General features: G+C 35.1%; 1 protein-coding gene and 1 non-coding gene across 4 annotated transcripts in view; one reads left to right on the top strand and one right to left on the bottom strand.

Moving 5' to 3' along the window:
* BRD10 (bromodomain containing 10) overlaps window positions 1-22,280 on the bottom strand; it is a 104,334-nt gene that overhangs the window by 78,532 nt on the left and 3,522 nt on the right. The window lies entirely within an intron of this gene.
* TRNAE-UUC (transfer RNA glutamic acid (anticodon UUC)) lies at window positions 2,232-2,303 on the top strand. The gene has a single exon. It is a non-coding gene; the product is annotated as a tRNA-Glu (tRNA).

Here is a 22,280-nt window from a genome sequence, read left to right on the forward strand (position 1 = left end):
GGCAGACCAGTTGATAACAGTCCTTAGAGATCAGCTTCCTGGGGCACAGAGCATAGTGCACAAGGGTGGAGAATAGATTTGAAGGTGCAAATGAAGATTATCCAGCACAACAGGAACTTAGTACTAGTTTTCAAGAGCAACTAACTGAAATTAGGAAAGGCAGAACTTTTTTTGGTGGATTTCAACAAAAACTTTTGCATGTTTGATAGATAAGCATCATTATGTAGTCAGCCCAGCCTGTCATGCACTTTTTCCATCTGGATTTGTGTATCTTTATGAGCTCTGAACTACAACAGTCTTTAAAACCAAGTACCAAAATAAACTCAACTTAAAACAAGCCTTTTAGATAACGCTACAGCCAATTATTAAACCAAGATTTTCAAAACTAATGAAGTATCAAAATGCCCTCACCAAAAATAACATTAGTATTATTTTTTAAAATTTAAAATATGCTTAATCTCTCATTTCCAGGATCTAGTTTAATGTACTGTGATATAATGTTTTATAATATATAAAGCATAATAGTACAGAAGAACCTATATATGATTTATAAATAAATATGCATACAATAGGGGTACATATTCAAAACCTTTTCTGCTTGAGAAGCCGGATCATAAAAGTTTGGAGACCACTCCTCTCATCTCCAGCTTATATATGATACCTCTAACAGTTCTGGAACAAAGAAGTCTTCATCCACACCAAAGGAAAAAAAAAAAAAAAGCATTTATCACAGATTGTTAAACTTATTTCCTACTTGATCTCCTTTACTTTCTATTCTCCCAATTGTTACTCTTATTCCCCTTGCATTTTAAACTCATCTTCATCCAGACCTCCAGTCCCTTGTTTGGTTCCTTTATTTGCTCTCACATAATTCAGCCTCTTTCAGCTATTCATATAGATAACTAAGTTGGGAACCATCATATACGACTAACCTCTTCTATCTCATCTCCCTTGACCAGTTTATCTTTCTGTCTCAGGCACCCTATCTCTCTCTTGCATCTCAGCTAAAAGGTCCTTCACACCTATACCTCCACTACTAAGCACTGTAGGAGAAAAAAATCACCACCTTGTAGTTTATGGTCTAACTGTAACCTAAACTGGGCTCGCCTAAGATTATTTCTTTGAAGGAAGTCAACTCCCTCTTCGGTTCTCCATAACAGCAACATCAAATGCCATCATTATTCAAAAACTTCACCTCACTATCCATCATCATATAGCAGTTGACTTTGCTTATTACTTATTTCACAGAGGAAATGGTAGTTTTAAAGAAAGAGCTCGATTAACTTCTTGATTCTCAAAAAACAAAATTATCTGAAGCTAAACAAAATGTATCTGCACTTTAAATTGCAGTGAAAAAAGTGTCTCTTATCAAAAACTAATCCTGCAGTAGGTTTTCAGAATTTTTACTTCATTAACTATCTCCTGGATCTTCAGCCTCTACCTGCTAGTTGCCTTTAGCATATAAACATGTCCAAGTTTTTATTAAAAACAAACCATTCCCCTTGAGAAGAGCCACATCTAAATCTTGGTCCATTTCACCTTTCATTCACACCTCAAACTGTCATTTGCCTGTACCTACTCTATTGAAATCCCTCTTCCCAAATGACCTCCTAGTTATGAAATTCAAGTGATATTTTTCATTTCTTATTCACTCAACCTCTGTATACCATCTGATTACTCTTTTATCAAGACCTTAAACTGGACTTTGCAGAAAGAGCAGTTTTAGATAGGTAGGAAAGAGTGGAAAAGAAATACTAATTAAGAAGAAAATTCATTCATATTATTCAAATTCATTCATTCAAAATATTTACTGAGCAACAGGGATTCAGCAGTGAACATGCTGACAGTTTGCATATATTCGGGTTGAAACAACGGTGACACCACTGAAAAAAATGTTAAAGTTGAAAAGAAAAATATGAAAATTGGGAAGGAGACCTGGGTTAGAAATACACTTAGTTTTTAACATTTTGATATAACACTTGCACAACCAGCTGGGAAAGTTCTATGGACAGAAATATGAAACTAAAACAAAAGGAAAGGCTCAAGATATCGATTTGAGAGTCTTAGAAAATCATAAAAAAGAGTCTCTCCACAGAGGAATAAATATAGGGAGATATGACCTAAAGGCATAACTTTAGGGATTATCCATAATTATACAGAAAAACATAGCAAAAGAAGAGGAACACTCAAAAGACAATAGTTTAAGTTAAGAAACAGCACTATAAGGGAATTCCCTGATGGTCCAGTGGTTAGGACTCAGCGCTTTCACTGCAGGGGCCCAGGTTCGATCCCTGGTCAGGGAACTAAGATCCCACAAGCCACGTGGCGTGGCCAAAAAAAAAAAAAAAAAAGAAGAAACATCACAATAACAACCAAAGGAGAAAAGTTTTAAGTACCAAGTGATCTAAACTATTTAGTTCTCCAGATAGATAGAAAAAGTACTAAGTAAAAACCAAGGATTAAGCAAGAAGGCATTCATTAATATGGAAAACTAATAAGGGAATAATTACAATAAGGGAATAATTACAAAGAATTATAAGTTAAAAAAATCTTTCAGTTAAAAAATCTTTCAAAGTCTTTGTTCATACCTGAAGTGGCACCAAATAAGTGACATAATTCCCCTAAATAACAACCAAAGACCACCATAACTAATTTTTTGAAAACCAAACATTCTGCTTAGAATAAATTTCCATTTCTTGATTTTGCCTTTCTAATTTAAGGAAGGGACAAAGGTAAATGTAAAGTTTTTATTTACATAGGAAGGATACTTGAGAAGTGCCTTACCAACCTCAACAACTCTGATAAGCATTTTTAGTAAGTTAGTGCTGTTCTGTTGAACATTTTACTACCACTACAGCTAATCCTTACCATATAGAAGCAGTCATGAGTTTTCAGTACAGGCAGAACAGAGGGCTCCCTAGGTCCTTATCTTTCATATAGTCTGGTTATGTTCATGTTCCCTAGAAGATACTAAAGCTGTGACAAGTCTGCAAAGTGGGCAGGTAGATAGCTTGGCTTCCTTTTCTTGGCTAACTCCTCTAAATATCTGCCAAGTACTGATGAGGATTTAAAGTAGGACACTGTAAATTCAAGATACTTTCAGATGTGACACAGACACAAAGAGGAAAGATGGGAAAGCTGGGGCAAGTCTTGCCTCTACCTACTTGAAATAAGAGGTCATAAAAAAGAGATGTAGGCACCTAACAAGAGCTGAAGACTTAAATGAAATGAGGAGGATGTGACAAGTGGACATTATGGTGTTCACAGAAAATAAGCAATGCTACCAACCTCTTTCTTTATTGTGCATTTCAAGAATGGGAAGAATGTCATTCTTATTCCACACAAACTAGTAATTCCTGCTGTTCTCTCACGTTTTTAATTTAAAAATGAATATTTTATTTTCCCCTCCTTTATTGAGATATAATTGACATAAACCATTGTGTAAGTTTAATGTGTACAATGTGTTGATTTGATACACATATATTTTGCAACATTATTACCACCACAGGGTTAGCTAACACCTCCACTGGGTCACATAACTAAAAACAAATATTTTAAGAAGTCATTTCTGAATTATATCTTTCTTCTGATTAAATTATCACCTTGCCCTCTGGGTTTTGCAAGGTCCAGCATGGGTTACAGGACTCTCTATCTGGCCCTGTTGCTGTCATTCCATCACTCACTCACTCCACAAACATTTACTGAGCACCTCTGGGTGCCAGGCTCTGCTTTGGGTACTGGGGATTCAGAAGACAGTGGTCTTTGTCTTCCAGGTACTTGCTGCTCTCTTGCATTTTCCAGCCATGCTGGAATGATGGAGATGATTTCCTTATCCACATGTGCTGCTTGGTATTGCACCTCTGCATCGGTCTCTCTGTTCTTTCTTCCCCTTATCATCTGGTGAGCTCCCTTCCTTTCTTCAAAATCCAAGTCAGATCTCTCCCTCTGTGGAGACATCTCTATCTTTGACAATAATCATTCAACTCCATCTCATTGTGGTTCCTTCTTTATGTCTTTAGCAGTAGAAGATCTTTTCTGGTAGGTTCCAGTCTTTTTCACTGATGGTTGTTCTGCGAATAGTTACGATTTTGGTGTGCTCATGAGAGGAGGTGAGCTTAGGGTCTTTCTACTCTGCCATCTTGGCTGATCTCTTCCATCTCCCAAATATTTCTTATGGCCAAGTGACCAAAACATGGGTGGTGCAAATGTTGAGTCCACAATACTATTTTATACTATTAAAAAGTATTAAAAGTACCTTATGTAAAAATAAAAACATGAAAATTTCATTTCTGGAAAATTCAGAAAAAATCATTTGACAGAGAACTCATCCTACCAGATATTAAAGTGGATTTTAAAGTCACAGTAATAAATTTAATACCAGAAGTTGAATAGTTAGACATACTAACAGTAGTGGAGACAGTTCAAAAGTAGACCCAAATACACCAGGACTTTAATATATTACAAAAATGGTATACCAAAGCAATGGAAAAAAGTGATGCTGTGACAAGCAGCTAGATGTGAGAGAAAAATAAAGTTGGATTTCAACCTCACTCCTTGACCAATACAAATTCCAGACAGATCCATTTATTTGTTAATTCATTCAATTATTCCTTTATTCAATATTAAATACACACAGATACTGAGACAGGTGTTGGCATCAACACTTACAGGCAAGATTCCTCCTTGCTGAGCTTACACGCTAGTAAGAAGACACACAAAAAAAGAGTAAAGAAATACATACACATAAGTCTTAACTATAATATACTATAAGTTCTGTGAAGGACAGTCAAGAATAATTTCTCTGAGGAAAATGAGAGGAGGAGCCAGCCATGACCAAAACAAACAAACAAAAATAAGCAAACAGAAACCCAAAGAAAACTCTGGGAATAAGAGAGTTCTAGATAAAACAAAAAGGAAGTATAAAGGTCCTGAGGTGAGAAATGGCTTGGTAGGTATATAAAGAACAGTAAGCCAAACTCCTTACTATAGCCTAAGTGCCAATGAAGTGCTTGATGCAGGGTTCTGACTTCTCAATGTACATTTTTTTTAAAGTTCACCATGGCTGCCAGGTAGAAAATGGACTCAAGGAGGAAAAAGCAGAAGCAGGAAAAACAAGTCAGGAAACTATAGCAGTATTTCAGGCAAGAGATGATAATAGTTTGTACTTAAGTGGTGACAGTGAAAAGAAATGGGCAAAATTTAAAATATACTTTAGAGGAAGAAAGCTCAGAAATGGTTGATATGCTTAACAAGAGAAATGAGTGAAAAGGAAGAATCAATTAAAAAATCATGTTTTTTTGGCCACAGCAACTTCCCAGACAGTGGAGTCATTTGCTCAGAAGGTAAGAACAGGCTTAGAAAAGGAAAACAAAACAACAAACCTAAAGTTCAGTTTTGAACATGTTAAAATTTGAATTGGCTAACTTTTATTCAACATAGTATTGGAAATCCTTGTCACAGTAACCAAAAAATAAAAAGAAATAAAAGGAATCCAAATTGGAAAAAAATAAGGAAAACTGTCACTGGTGGCAGATGACATGATACTACTATACACAGAAAATCCCAAAGACACCAACAAAAACTACTAAAGTTCATCAATGAATTAAGTAAAGATGCAGAATACAAAATTAATATACAGAAATCTGTTGAGTTTCTATACACTAACAATGAGCTATTGGAAAGAGAAATAAACAATCCCATTTTGCATCACATCAAAAAGAATAAAACACCTAGGAATAAATCTAAGGAGGTAAAAGACCTGTACTTGGAAAACTTTAAGACACTAATGAAAAAAACTGAAAATGACACAAAAAGATGGAAAGATATTTCATGTTCAGGGACTGGAAGAATTAATATTGTTAAAATGACCATACTACCCAAAGCAATCTACAGATTCAATGCAATCCCTATCAAAATACCAATGGCATTTTTCACAGAACTAGAACAAATAATTTGACAAATTGTATGGAAACGCAAAGACACTGGAAAGCCAAAGCAATCTTGAGAGAGAAGAACAGAGCTGGAGGTATCAGGCTCCCTGACTTCAGACTATATTACAAAGCTACAGTAATCAAAACAGTATGGTACTAGCACAAAAACAGACACATAGATCAATGGAACAGAACAGAGAGCCCAGAAATAAACCCACACACTTATGGTTAATTAATCTACGACAAAGGAGGTAAGAATATGTAATGGGGAAAAGACAGTCTCTTCAATAAGTGGTCCTGGAAGAAAATGGACAGCTTACATGTAAAATAATGAAATTAGAATATTTTCTTATACCATATACAAAAATAAACTCAAAATGTATTAAAGAACTAAATGTAGGACCTCCCTAGTGGTCCAGTGGCTAAGACTCTGCTCTCCCAAAGCAGGGGGCCTGGGTTCAATCCCTGGTCAGGGAACTAAATCCCACATGCCGCAACTAAGGGTTCACTTGCTGCAACTAAAGATCCCACATGCCGCAACTAAAAAAAAAAAGATCCCGCATGCTGCAACTAAAGATCCCACGTGGCACAACAAAGATCCTGCACATGGCAACAAAGATTCCACATGCTGCAACTAAGACCCAATGCAGCCAAATAATAAATAAATAAATAAAAGAACTAAATGTAAGGTGGAAAACCATAAAACTACCAGAAGAAAACAGGGGCAGAACACTCTTTGACATAATTCATAGCAATATTTTTTTAATATTTCCTTTCCTATAGCAATAGTTCCTTTCCAATATTTCCTTTCCTAAAGCAAAGGAAACAAATGCAAAACATAAAAAAAGGGACCTAACTAAACTTAACAGCTTTTGCACAGCAAAGGAAACCACCAATAAAGTGAAAAGACAACCTACTAAATGGGAGGAAATATTTATAAATGTTATGACTGATAAGGGGTTAATATCCAAAATATGTAAATTGCTCATACAACTCAATATCAAAAAAACAAACAACCCAATTAAAAAATGGGCAGAAGACCTGAATACACTTTTTTTCTAAATAATACATACAGATGGCCAACAGGCACACGAAAAGATGCTCAACATTGCTAATCATCAGAGAAATGGAAATCAAAATCACAGTGAGATATCATCTTACACCTGTCAGAATGGCTATTATCAAAAAGGCCACAAATAACAAATGCTGGTGAGGATGTGGAGCAAAGGGAACCCTTGTACATCATTGGTGGGAATGTAAATTGGTGCAAGTATGGAATACAGTATGGAGGCTCCTCAAAAAACTAAAAATAGAACTACCATATGATCCAGCAATTTCACTCCTAGGTATATATACAAAGAAACTGAAAACACTAATTTGGAAAGATACATGCATCCCAATGTTCATAGCAGCATTATTTATAATCACCAAGATATGGAAGCAACCTAAGTGTCCATCAACAGATGAGTGGATAAAAAAGATATGGTGTACATATATACACAACAGAATACTTACTCAGCCATAAAAAAGAATGAAATTTTATCATCTGCAACAACAAAGATGGGACCTGGAGAGTATTATGCTTAGTGAAATAAGTCACACAGAGAAAGACAATTACTGTATGATATCACTTATATGTGAACTCTAAAAAATAAAACAAATGAATGAATATAACAAAACAAAAACAGACTCACAGACATAGAAAACAAACTAATGTTTACCAGTGGGGACAGGGGATTAACAGGTACAAACTACTATGTATACAATAAATAAGCTACAAGGATATATTGTACAACACAGGAAATATAGCCAATATTTTATAATAGCTTTAAATGAAATATAATCTATAAAAATTTTTTATCAGTATGTTGTACACCTGAAACTAGTATTGTAAACCAACTTACACCTCAATTAAAAAATAAAGCTTCACACAAACAGAAAAAAAACCCCAGAAACAAAAAATTGAGACACCCAGTTGAATACAAGAAACTAGTGACAGTCGTAGCCTATTTTACTAGGGGACCAGAAAAATGTAGAGCAGACATTTTTATTGTAATACTTCTTGTATTGTTTAATTTTTTGCCACTAAGATGTGTACACATTATTTTGTAAATTAATAAACTACCAATAAGACAAATACTAATCACTGGATTGCTAAGCAAAGTCCATGTACATTAGTTACACTATTTCCTTCAGATTTTCACAGTTGTTATACTTTATATGCATACTTATTTTCAATAATTTATACTGCAAATACATACTGTCAATCCCACCACCACAAGTATCTAAATGCTCCCTCCACCTTGAAATCTTTAATGATCCTATTCTCCCCAGCCTCTCAGGTAGAAGGCTCCTTTCTCTCAATCCTTGCTCATAAGCAACAAACACTGTGATTAAGTACCTGGGCTCTGGAGCCAAACAGTCTGGATTCAAATCCAGCTTCTGCCACTAATTAGTTTGGGCAAATTAATTTTTCTGTGTCTCATTTCTTCATTTGTAAAACAGGTTATGTAAATCATTAATTACTTCAAGAGTTGTGGGGATTAAATAAGTTAATACAGATAAAGCCTTTCAAACAGAGTAACATACAATAGCATTTAATAAGGCAGCCAAAACAGGCTATCTCTACTCCCTGCTCTAAATTGGCAACTTAATCATAAGTATTGTTGAAAAGGATAGTTATAAAGTAACGAAAACATTAGGAACTAACGTGTGTGACTGGAAACATTTTAAAATAGTTTTAAGGTATATTCTTACTATAAATCTCACAAACTCATCATGCCATGACTGATGGCTTCAACCTATTTCTTAATGAGTTAGGCAAATTTTTTGTAAAAAGTCTTGTCATTTTTTGTTGTTGTTGTTGGTAGCCAAACAAAGCACTAGATAGCTAATCCACATGGCAAAAAATAAATTTCTTACAAGAAAAAACTACAGGGTCAAACAAAAAAAAACAAAACCATCACTACAGGGTCCTACCGTTGCTTTCCCGTTCGTATATAGTTTTACATGTAACAATATTCACACACAACAATCAAGTAACAAGTAAAATCAAATCTAGTAAGTGATAAGCAGAATATATGGCAAAATATATAAACTATAAGTGGAAAATCCGAATTTTGTATTGAATTTGTGTGTGTATATGAGAGTAAATGATACATATGTATACAGATGAGATAAAGAAGGCTAACAAGTGATATCTGATGGGAAAGGTGATTTTTATTTTTTGACATATTTCTATTTTTTTCAAATCTTCTTCAGAGAGCATGTATTGAATAGAATGCTTAGCAGAGTATTTAGCATATAGAAAGAAATGAATAAATGTTAACTCTTAGTAAAAAAGGACTTAAACTGCTAATAAAAAATTAAAATAGATCTCAGTTATCTTATCATTTACACACTTGCCATAAAACTTAAAAAAAAGACTTGATTTCAATTTCACTACCAACCAAATTCTCTACCATGGTTTTAGTAAGTAGAGGAACTTACTAATGTACTGGCAATTGTATCATAATCAGGGATTCAGATAAACTGGAGAATATAAATGGTTCTGTGGATCACCATGAAATAATGTCATATTTAATATATTAAAATGTTTCTACCATCTTTTATTTAGCATGTTATGATGTTTATTTTAAGATGATATTCTTATAAGTATCTATCTGTTAAAAATACAGGTTTGGGTCTATAAAAACCAAGCTGTCAAATTAAACACAACCAGCTGATATTATCAATATGTATTTGCAATTTATTAATTATATTTGTCCTATTCATTTTTTTGGTTACTGGTAAACAAAGTGTAGAAAATAACTTGGAAGATATAGTAACTTAAATTGGTAAAATTCTGTATTTAACGTAATTTTTTTCCTCTGAGAACTGTGAGAAGACTGAAATTATCCAATTAAAGAAACAAAACGAAGTCCAACTTAAATTATTTATTTACATATTTAAATCTAGTGTATTATCTAAATTATTTGGCAAAAGAAAATACTGTCTGTCTCTTCTTTCTAGTTTTTCAAGATCAATAAAACTAAAAGCTGGTTCTTTGAGAAGATAAACAAAATTGATAAACCATTAGCCAGACTCATCAAGAAAAAGAGGGAGAGGACTCAAATCAATAAAATTAGAAATGAAAAAGGAGAAGTTACAAAGACACTGCAAATACAAAGCATCCTAAGAGACTACTACAAGCAACTCTATGCCAATAAAATGGACAAACTTGAAGAAATGGACAAATTCTTAGAAAGGTATAACCTTCCAAGACTGAACGAGGAAGAAATAGAAAATATGAACAGACCAATCACAAGTAATGAAATTGAAACTGTGATTAAAAAATCTTCCAAAAAACAGGCGTCCAGGACCAGATGGCTTCACAGGTGAATTCTATCAAACATTTAGAGAAGAGCTAACAACCATCTTTCTCAAACTCTTCCAAAAATTGCAGAGGAAGGAACACTCGCAAACTCATTCTATGAGGCTACCATCATCCTGATACCAAAACCAGACAAAGATACTACAAAAAAAGAAAATTACAGACCAATATCACTGATGAATATAGATGCAAAAGTCCTCAACAAAATACTAGCAAACAGAATCCAGCAACACAATAAAAGGATCATACACCATGATCAAGTGGGATTTATGCCAGGAATGCAAGGATTCTTCAATATATGCAAAACAATTAATGTGATAAACCATATTAACAAATTGAAGAAAAAAACATATGATCATCTCAATAGATGCAGACAAAGCTTTTGGCAAAATTCAACACCGATTTATGATAAAAACTCTACAGAAAGTGGGCATAGAGGGAAGCAACCTCAACATAATAAAGGTCATCTACGACAAACCCACAGCAAACATCATTCTCAGTGCTGAAAAACTGAAAGCATTTCCTCTAAGATCAGGAAGAAGACAAGGATGTCCACTCTCGCCACTATTATTCAACATAGCTTTGGAAGTCCTAGCCACGGCAATCAGAGAAGAAAAAGAAATAAAAGGAATACAAATTGGAAAAGAAGAAGTAGAACTGTCACTGTTTGCAGATGACATGATACTATACACAGAGAATCCTAAAGATGCCACCAGAAAACTACTAGGGCTAATCAATGAATGTGGTAAAGCTGCAGGATACAAAATTAATGCACAGAAATCTCTTGCATTCCTATATACTAATGATGAAAAATATAAAAGAGAAATTAAGGAAACACTGCCATTTACCATTGCAACAAAAAGAATAAAATACCTAGGAATAAACCTACCTAGGGAGACAAATGACCTGTATGCAGAACACTATAAGACACAGATGAAAGAAATTAAAGATGATACAAACAGATGGAGAGATATACCATGTTCTTGGATTGGAAGAATCAATATTGTGAAAATGACTACACTACCCAAAGCAATCTACAGATTCATGGTAATCCCTACCAAATTACCAACGGCATTTTTCACAGAACTAGAACAAAAAATCTTAAAATTTGTATGGAGACACAAAAGACCCCGAATAGCCAAAGCAGTCTTGAGGGAAAAAAGCGGAGCTGGAGGAATCAGACTCCCTGACTTCAGACTATACTACAAAGCTATAGTAATCAAGACAATATGGTACTGGCACAAAAACAGAAATATAGATCAATGGAACAGGATAGAAAGCCCAGAGATAAACCCACGCGCCAATGGTCAACTAATCTATGACAAAGGAGGCAAGGATATACAATGGAGAAAAGACAGTCTCTTCAATAAGTGGTGATGGGAAAACTGGACCGCTACATGTAAAAGAATGAAATTAGAACACTCCCTAACACCATACACAAAAATAAACTCAAAATGGATTAGAGACCTAAATGTAAGACCGGACACTATAAAACTCTTAGAGGAAAACATAGGAAGAGCACTCTTTGACATAAACCACAGCAAGATCTTTTTTAATCCACCTCCTAGAGCAACGGAAATAAAAACAAAAATAAACGGGACCTAATGAAACTTAAAAGCTTTTGCACAGCAAAGGAAACCATAAACAAGACAAAAAGACACCCGTCAGAATGGGAGAAAATATTTGCAAACGAATCAACGGACAAAGGATTAATCTCCAAAATATATAAACAGCTCATGCAGCTCAATATTAAAAAAATAAACAAACCGATCCAAAAATGGGCAGAAGATCTAAATAGACAGTTCTCCAAAGAAGACATACAGATGGCCAAGAAGTACATGAAAAGCTGCTCAACATCACTAATTATTAGAGAAATGCAAATCAAAACTACAGTGAGGTATCACCTCACACCAGTTAGAATGGGCATCATCAGAAAATCTACAAACAACAAATAATGGAGAGGGTGTGGAGAAAAGGGAACCCTCCTGCACTGTTGGTGGGAATGTAAGTTGATACAGCCACTATGGAAAACAGTATGGAGGTTTCTTAAAAAACCAGAAATAGAATTACCATATGCCCCAGCAATCCCACTACTGGGCATATACCCAGAGAAAACCACAATTCAAAAAGACACATGCACCCCAGTGTTCATTGCAGCACTATTTACAATAGCCAGGTCACAGAAGCAACCTAAATGCCCTTCGACAGACGAATGGATAAAGAAGATGTGGTACATATATACAATGGAATATTACTCAGCCATAAAAAGGAACGCAATTGGGTCATTTGTAGGGATGTGGATGGACCCAGAGACTGTCATACAGAGTGAAGTAAGTCAGAAAGCGAAAACTAAATATCATATATTAACGCATATATGTGGAACCTAGAAAAATGATACAGATGAACCGGTTTGCAGGGCAGAAATTGAGACACAGAAGTAGAGAACAAACGTATTGACACCAAGGGGGGAAAGTGGCGGGGGGTGGGGGTGTGTTGAATTGGGAGATTGGGATTGACAGGTATACACTGATGTGTATAAAATGGATGACAAATTTAAAAAAAACATATCTTTTCAGATACATTTCTATATAATCTGCTAAGAGAAGCAAAATAAAAAATTAAAATTAAGAAAGGTGAAAATTAAGGGATGGGAAAAATCAAACTGACGTTAGTTTTCTCTTCTAATTCATCTCATCTATGTGTCCCTTGTAACTCTCTAGCTTGAAAGCTTGAAATTTAATAAGTCACTAAAATGGAATATCATATTCTTTATTAGCACAGCATATTAGGCCCTCTATGACCTGGCTCCATAAGCTGGTCCTTCCAGTCACAGCTGTCATTACTTTTCTATATATAACTAGCACTCTAGCCAAACTAAACTACTGACCATTCCCTAGCTATATACAGTGACTTTTTTGCCTTTGCACTTTTGAATATGCTATTCTTGTTGCCTGGAATGACCTCTACATCAACTTAGTTTATCAACTCCTGTCTTTCCGTTTTCATCTCGAATACCTCTACACTGCCTATCAAGTAATAAGCACTGTAAATATGTTTAATATAAGGAACAGTACCTGTCTTACTACATTAACCATACACTACCTACTATTATGCTTTTAAATACTGTACCCATCCCTTAAGAGAGGATATGGTATCTGAATTCAACCCAATTAATACGTACTGAGTTTCTCTGCACTTGAAGAGCTTATTTCTAGAAACACAGAAATGCGTAAGAAAATCTTAAACTTTGGTGAGGCAAACAGATAACTTCAATATCATGGTATTCAAAAACTTCAATACAAATCATACGAATACAAAAAGTGGGTTAAGAACAGAAGAATATAACCAAGCCGAAAAGAAGAGGGGGGAAGAAATGTGCAAAGTTTTCCTGAGGAGATGACTGCCGAGTCTTTTAAAAACAAGCAGCAATTCTGACTTGATATAACTGAATATTTATTTGATTTTTATTAGCTCATTTATTTCATTAGTTCAAGAATTACCAAACAACTACCATCATAATATAGATAGACAGACACATCACTACCATAAATTTTTTAAGTGCTATAACCAAATGCAAAACAAAGAATCATGGAATACAGTGAAAAAAGCAATTAATTCTGTATCAGGCTTCATAGAGGAAGTAAAATCTAAGCTGAGCCTCAGAAAATAATTAGGATTTCACTAGACATAGAAAAAAGAAACAGACAAGTAGACAAGAAGGCACTCCAGATGTTTTGAAATTGCTCTGAATTTGATGAAGTTAACAGCCAATGACTGTAAATGAAATTCTAGAGAAAGCCAATGTCTAGTTCAACACAAGTGTCACTGGCAAAACCAGAATTAAACTCACTTTACTCACAAAGTTAAGACATCTTCAGTACAGTAAGCCATATATTAATTCTTTCAGAGTTCTAGAATACCAAGGGGGCTATTTCCAGGACATTTTCCTCTTAATTTAATGCAGAGCAAAACTATTACTTAATAAAGTCTCTTTGAACACCTAATAGAATAAACACAGGCATAACATAAGAATATTTATCTTCCGGTACTATTCAAATTCTGTTATTTCTGTTAAAGGCCTAATTTTTCCTTCAATTAACTGGAATTTTCTCTAACCAAACATCATCATAATTTATTGGATGTTTGTTAATTCTGTGGTTTAAAACTATGGTTCTTAAGCTTTTTTTGGCTCTGTGCTCCTCTGCTGACCTAATAAACTTCTGCACCCTCTCCCTAGAAGAACTAAAATGTAGGCACCTGCGCATACTCCCACACACACTTTGGCATACTGTATGGAGTAGGGGATGTTTTAGAACTCTAATTAAAAACTTTAAACTTTATAAAGGCTTGAACTCATACTGAACTATAAAAGAGAAACAAAAAATTTAAAAATCAACCAAAAGACTATGAGGTCAATTAGTACATTACTCTGCCTGATATAGTGCAGAGCAATGCTATGAGAGCTAACCTTGGATCTCCTTTCATTGCTCCCCAAAATCAAATGAGAAACACAAAGAATAGCATTATTATCCACAGCTGATATATGATGTAAGATCATACAAATAGGTTTAAATGAATGAAAGCGACGGGAATAGAGTCTTAGGTCTTTAACTTAAGGCTTTTTAAAATTTTGGTACTATTTAACACATTAGCCCTATGTAACAGGGATTACTCATAGAATACTTTAACATAATTCTAAATCAAAATAGAGATTGCTCCGTGTAATAGTCTATGACAAACACATGACTTCCAAGGTCTTTCCATTCTTTAGTAGCATGCCTCCTCACCCCTCCCCCAACACTATCCCTCACTTGTTACCACTTACTTCTTCAAGCTGTATTCCACACGAAGACATGAATATATGAATCTGCTTCTTAATTCTCTCCTACCTTCCCTTCATTCTATAACCCAAAATACAATGCTAATAAAGGTTGACAAGTATAAAAGCAGTGATTAAAAAAAATACTCCAATGAGAGAAAAAATTTTAATTCTGATGGGAAATCAATCATGAAACAGTGTTACTATATCCTGAAGTATCACTCCTAGAACTTTATTGTACATAAAAATCATCTATGGAGTTTATTAAAAGTGTAGCTTCCTAATCCCCACTCTGAGATTCTGAGTTAACAGATTTAAATATGCTATTCTGGGACCAAGGAATCTGCCTTTAACACAATTCTCACGCTGGTGATCTGGGAAACACCTTTTGAGAGACAAGCCCCAAACGCTTTTGAAAATGACCTGTAGACCTTATAACCACTTAATTCTAAATCAACATTTATAGAAGTCAAACAGCAACAAACCAAGCAGAAAAAGTCCCTGCCCTCATAGATTTTATATTCTAGTGAAAGAGAAGAAAAAGATATATAATTAAATCATATTGTATGTGAGGTTGAAATAAATGCTATGAAAGAAAACAAAGAAGGTTAAGACAGAGGGAAAGCCTTGCAGATAAGGCAGCAACAACAGAAGAAAGGAGGGAACCAGGAAACTAGTTTATCTGTGAGAAGAGAGCCAAATTTAAACCTGCTTTTCCTCAAGCACAAGTATTCAAGAGAGATATAAAATGTTTTCAGGGGCTTCCCGGTGGCACAGTGGTTAAGAATCTGCCTGCCAATGCAGGGGACACGGGTTCAAGCCCTGGCCCAGGAAGATCCCACATGCCGCAGAGAAACTAAGCCCGTGCACCACAACTACTGAGCCTGCGCTCTAGAGCCCGCAAGCCACAACTACTGAGCCCGTGTGCCACAACTACTGAAGCCCGCATGCCCCACAACAAAGGGTAGCCCCCACTCGCCCCTACCAGAGAAAGCCTGCGCACAGCAACGAAGACCCAACGCAGCCAAAAAAACAAAAATTAAAAAGAAAAAAATGTTTTCAATTTTGTTTACTGTTTATATTCTAATATTTTTATCTTCCAATTTTAGTAATTTGTATGTTAAAAATTGGGCTTGTGGGCTAACATGGAAACAATCTATAACTATTTCTAAGGGAAAATGTTTCTATGTAATAAGTTTTTGAGATGATTTTTCTTCTCAGCACAAAATGAAATGGATTTGTTCTTATTTTTAGAACAAACATGAGAATAGACCCTGAATTCACCAGGAATTGTATATTTAGCAATTATATCCTTTACTGTATCCTTTACTGTATTTGTTAGGCAATCTACTATCGAAATTGAAAAGCAGTTTAAAAACATAAAGCATGAAATGCCACGGGGAAAATCCAGTATTCTACCTGCATGCACATTTTGTAAGAGAGATTTTCTTTCTGATCTCAACTTCAAAAAGCTGAGAATGCACACCATTATCATAAAAGTCAATGTACTAGGCTAGTATAGATTGTAAAACTGGAACAAAACTGTTTACCTTTAAAGCTTTTGCAAACCCAAACTGTAGTTATTATAAACTGGGATGTTACCATTTGAAGAAATGGTATCTAGCAGATGAGATGTATCTGAAAGAGAAATGGGGCTATCTTTTAGAAATAGAAGATCCACAGAACACTTCGTCTGCTAAATAGCAACTCAAACACTTTCTGCATTATATCTTGGCAATGTTTTTTCACTGATTCTAATTTAGAAGGCTTAAACTCCCACAAAAGAGCAATATTAGTAAAGTAGTACTTACAAATTATAGCAAGAGGTAAATAGTTTTATCTTAAACTGGTTTATCTCAATCTGTATTCTCATCTTTTTTTTTTATCTTTTAGAGGGATGCCTAGACAGAAATGAAAGGTCTAAATCCCCAGATGTACTAACATTTGAAGAGATATAAAAGAAACTATCAGAGAGTTATTTTTGTCTGAAGGTACATTCAGATGGCTCTACTCAAAAGCTTTAAATATGAAAGTTTGGGGTGAGTTCTTAGCACTAGCTATTCCAACCCTTTAAAACTGCACTTACAGAATCTGTAGATTTTAAGTTTTGAATGGTATTATAAAAAATAACAACAGTAACACATGGTCATTGTAGAAAAAAAGTAGAAAGTGGAAGGGAAAATTAATCATCCACAGCTGTACCACCCAGTTACAACATTTAACATGACTGTACTGCCTTAAAACTTTGATGATACATATTTTTAACCCAATTCTTATTCAAAGTTATAAATACTAATTGCCTTTAAATAAAATCTTTTATTAACTATAAAAGTAATATGCTTATTATAGAAAATCTAGGACATACAGAAAATTAAAAGAAGAAAATGAAAAATACCCAGGATCTTTCTACTTAGCAATAACCACTATTAATACTTCATTGGTCTTCCTAAGTCTTTTTGCAAAGTGTATATGCTTAATATCCTGACTTTTTTTTTGCGGTACTCGGGCGTCTCACTGTTGTGGCCTCTCCCGTTGCGGAGCGCAGGCTCCGAACGCGCAGGCTCAGCGGCCATGGCTCACGGGCCCAGCCGCTCTGCGGCATGTGGGATCTTCCCGGACCGGTGCACGAACCCATGTCCCCTGCATCGGCAGGCGGACTCTCAACCACTGCGCCACCAGGGAAGCCCGTATCCTGACTTTTAAGCACGATTAATTTTGGAACACTCACGGGTCCCGGGTGGAAGATGATATAACAAAGGGCTTGGTTATATATAATACTACCACTGGGGTTTATTAGTGTTTCCCATTAAAAAAAAAAAAAAAAAAACAACGACTTCAAGTAATTTAATATATATTTTAAAGATTCATATTATTATGGAAGTTCCTTGGAAATGAAAACAGCTATTATTTGTTCTCTAATCCTGTGGAGAGAGCCTAGAGAGGATTTGAAAACTAAAACACAAATATGAAAAGGACCTAATCTTCTCTCCAAAAACATGATTTCTTTTCCCTGCTCTAATTTTTTTCTTAGAAATAAAAATAAATACAAGGGCACAAATACAATGAGAAACGAACTTTAAGGCAAAACACACTACAATCTATTAGGGCATTTTTACTGTATTAGATCTAAATCATTTCCAAATTATTATTTTCAAATGGAACAAAATCTCCTAAAATACTAAGTCTGTAAGTTTACTATATTCCAACTAACACCTTTTATTTATTCCAGAATAAACTCTTTTCAGCTTCTTTAACTGCCTCTTCTCAATTAAGTATTTCAGTTTTTAATACACATTATACACACTTCAATCATATTTTTCTAATCTTTCCAAATTTAAGATAAGTCAATCCTTACACAAAGTTCTGCCTTTGGTCCCCTTGTTTGTTTTTTTTTTGCGGTACTCAGGCGTCTCACTGTCGTGGCCTCTCCCGTTGCGGAGCACAGGCTCCGGACGCGCAGAACCAGCGGCCATGGCTCACGGGCCCAGCCTTTCCGCGGCATGTGGGATCTTCCCGGACCGGAGCACGAACCCGCGTCCCCTGCATCGGCAGGCAGACTCTCAACCACTGCGCCACCAGGGAAGCCCGGTCCCCTTGTTTTTTTTTACTAGACTCTGTCCTGGGCAATCTCATTCCCTCCCATTTCTTCAACCATCATCCTTCTGCAGGTTAATTCCTCATTAAACACCTCTAATCTAGCTCTAGTCACTCTGCTGAGCTCCATATTCCGCCTTCTAATAATTCTGAGCTGCACATCTTCAAATGCATGCTCCTCTCACATTCCCTCGGCATCACCATCACCTGGGCTCAAATTTTGGCCCTCATCCTCTCCATCACACCCACATCCAATAGCTTGCCATTATACCACTTCTACTTGCTGAATTTACTTCTCTTGTATCCTTATTTATTATTTGTTTCTACTGCTTATTATCTCTTGATGGTATTAACTCCAGAGCCTTTTAATTGGTTTCCTTTCTCCATTCTCTCTCCTTCCATTTCAGCCTTCAAACCTCAAAATACTAGTAAAATCATGTCACTCCCTTAGCTAAAACCCGTGATGAATCTACACTGTCTACATTCTAAATTCCTTAGCAAGCAAACAAGGTCCTCCATAATTAGTCCCAGCTTACCTTTCCAGACTTATCTGCCATGACAGTACCTCATCACCCTACACTCTAACCAACCACTGGGTATAAACTATTCCTCTGGAATACACTGTACTCTCCTGCTTCCATACATGTAATTGTTTACCTACCACCTTTAAGTAAGGGATAAAGTCATGTCTATCATTGTAACTACAGGGCTTTACATACTACTTATCATAGCATAGGTCAAATAATTGTTTAATGAACTCCTCAACGTCACCTATCAATAGTCCACTCACCTTCCAAAATTATGACCTCTAGAATAAAATCTAATAAAATATTTTTCAATGCCAACTTCCCCACCTCCCCAGAGTAGTTGATCCCTCCTCTGCACTCTCCTAACACTCTATAATAAAGCTTATCACAGTAGTCCTCAGACTATGCACACTTAGAATATACAGCTGATCCTTGAACAACAGGAGTTTTAACTGCGTGAGTCCACTTATACGCGGATCTTTTTCAATAGTAAATACTATAGCACTACAGGATCCTCAGCTGGTTGAATCCGCGGATGCAGAACCCCAGATAGGGAGGAACCAAGTATACAGACAGCCTACGGAGGGCCAAGTTAGACACAGATTTTTGACTGCATCGAAACCAAGATATACCATCAAAAATCCAAAAGTGATTATGTTCTCCCTGTTCGTAGGGAGAAAAACCTTAGGTACTAGATAGAATCTCGTCAATTAAGGGTTTCCTTCCATAATTTGTTTTAAGCCTTTTGTATCCCCTAGCAAAAAATCATACAACTAAATATATCAATATTTCAGGATATTCTGCAAGCAGTCCCATGACTTCCAGGTGTTCTGACAATGGAACAAGTTTGAAAATCAGTTTTAACACATTTTACATTTTACCATAACTGTGTATGTACCCTTTTTTAAACTTCTTGGGCCAGGAATTGTCCCTTAAGTCATAGAACAAAGCAGGTGCTCAATAAATGTCTTGTTAGTTGAAATCCTTCATCCTTTCATCACTGCACTTAAACATTTTCTGAACCTTCTTAAATAGCACTTTTTGCTTTTTGAAGAATGGCAACTATAATAAATAGAACTACGTGGAGTATCAAGCTCTAACATTCTATAGTTCTGCACAAGAAGCAAATCCAGATTCTATTACCAAAGGGCCCCAATTTTTAGATTTACATTAAAAAGACAGAATTACAGAATCCAGTGGGGATGGGGGAGTTGGACTACTAGGGAGTAAGAAGCACCTTGTTAAAATTCCCAATTACTTTCTGGATTTTGATCTTAATTGAGAATAAACACGTCAACAAATTTCAAATTTAACTGAAAAGGAGATTAAAATCAGTGTACAAAATCCATTTATATTTCAATTACTGCTTGTACTTGGAAACCTCTATTTTTAAATTTTTGAGGCTTCATGATGATGCTTTTGTACGCTCATGCCCAACTAAAAAGCAATTACAAAACAATAATCTTTAGCTGTATTTTAAGAAAGCCTTTTTTTTTAACAGCCCATTACATGTACCACTTTTTAACAACTTAATTCAGAAATCAACTATAATTTTAACAAGGATATATAATATTCAAGCTTATTTTCACCAAAATATTATTTTAAATGGCCAAAATTAAAATTTCAAGTTCAGCACTGCTGGCGTCACTGGCACATTGATGCCTCTTCTATAACTACAAGCTTTTAAAACTACATAGCAATATTCTTAAAGCTTTCAAAAATATTTTAAAATTTAAAAGCTTTCAAAAATATAATTTAAAATTCAGAAGAGGCAAAAATTCTTATTAGACATAACTTCCCAACTATTAAGTATTTTCTATTCATTTCCACTTAGTAGCTGATTTTCTCCCTATTTCTAATGCTAATTGTTATTTCTCTCAGTTGCCCCAAATACATGAATGAGATCCCTTCTAAAATACAACTCTGAGACGAAGTATGCTAAGTCTTAGTCCTAGTTCTATCACAAATATTATATATAAAACATATTGCTATATATTACTTATATTAAATATGATAAAATTATAAATCTTTTATAGATCATACACATGTAGTCCTATTATAACACCACAAAAAGCAGACCAAAAAATTTAGAAATTTTAACAGGATAAAACAAAAATAGAATATACTAAAGCTGTGATATTTTCTTCCCTCTCCCCAGCTGGTCATCCTGCATACCTCCTAGAGAGCAGACACTACCCTGGAGAGACCATACTGTAGCCAGACGAAGTACCTGTAGTACCCAGAAACACTATGCTGTTCCATGCCTTGCATTCACTGTAGTTCAGCATTCTGGAATGCCCCTCTCAAACCCTCCAAAAAAAATCCAGAAGCAATCTTCAACTTCTTTAAGAATCAGTTCAAGTATAAACGTCTCTATACCTTTTAACTCCATTATAGAATCATCACGTTTTGAAAAGCATCTGTTTCCCTACTCAACTATACACAACTATACACCACTCAACTATACACCACATCAAAACTTCTCTTTTGATATCAGGGCTCTGAATGTCTAGCTCTGGCAGATACATATTTGTACAATCAACACTCTCATAGCACAGATGAAGAAACTGAGATTTAAGTTATACAAGGTGCTCAAGGTACTAATGTCATTGGGTTGCTCTGTAATGATAATGTGGCACCCTCTATATCTAATGTATGTGATTTCTTGCTCACTAAAAGGCTCAGTAGTGTATGGAGCAGCTGTAAAATTCTTACAGTAAATTTCAAAATAAGGGTTAATTCAATATCTTACAAACATATACTAGAAGACAAAAGAGAACAAATGATAATATCTAAGTGACTGTTTTTCATTACTAAAATACCATATACCACTTATTTATAAATAAGGTATCTGAGTCACCTATTTGCTGAAAATCATACTCATGTGCCCAGTCTATAGAATATTGTTCTGGAGCATCTATATTTACTAATTGCATACAAAACAGTTATAACCTATGGGTTTCTGAAAGTTGTGCCCACTCAAAGCATTTATTTAGTAATGACTCAGACTGTAGGCTAGTACAGAAAAAGAAATGATT

This window comes from Aethalodelphis obliquidens, unplaced genomic scaffold (genome assembly GCF_003676395.1).
Source record: "Aethalodelphis obliquidens isolate GAN/ISIS:26980383/991018 unplaced genomic scaffold, ASM367639v1 scaffold7, whole genome shotgun sequence".
Taxonomy (NCBI): Eukaryota; Metazoa; Chordata; class Mammalia; order Artiodactyla; family Delphinidae; genus Aethalodelphis; species Aethalodelphis obliquidens.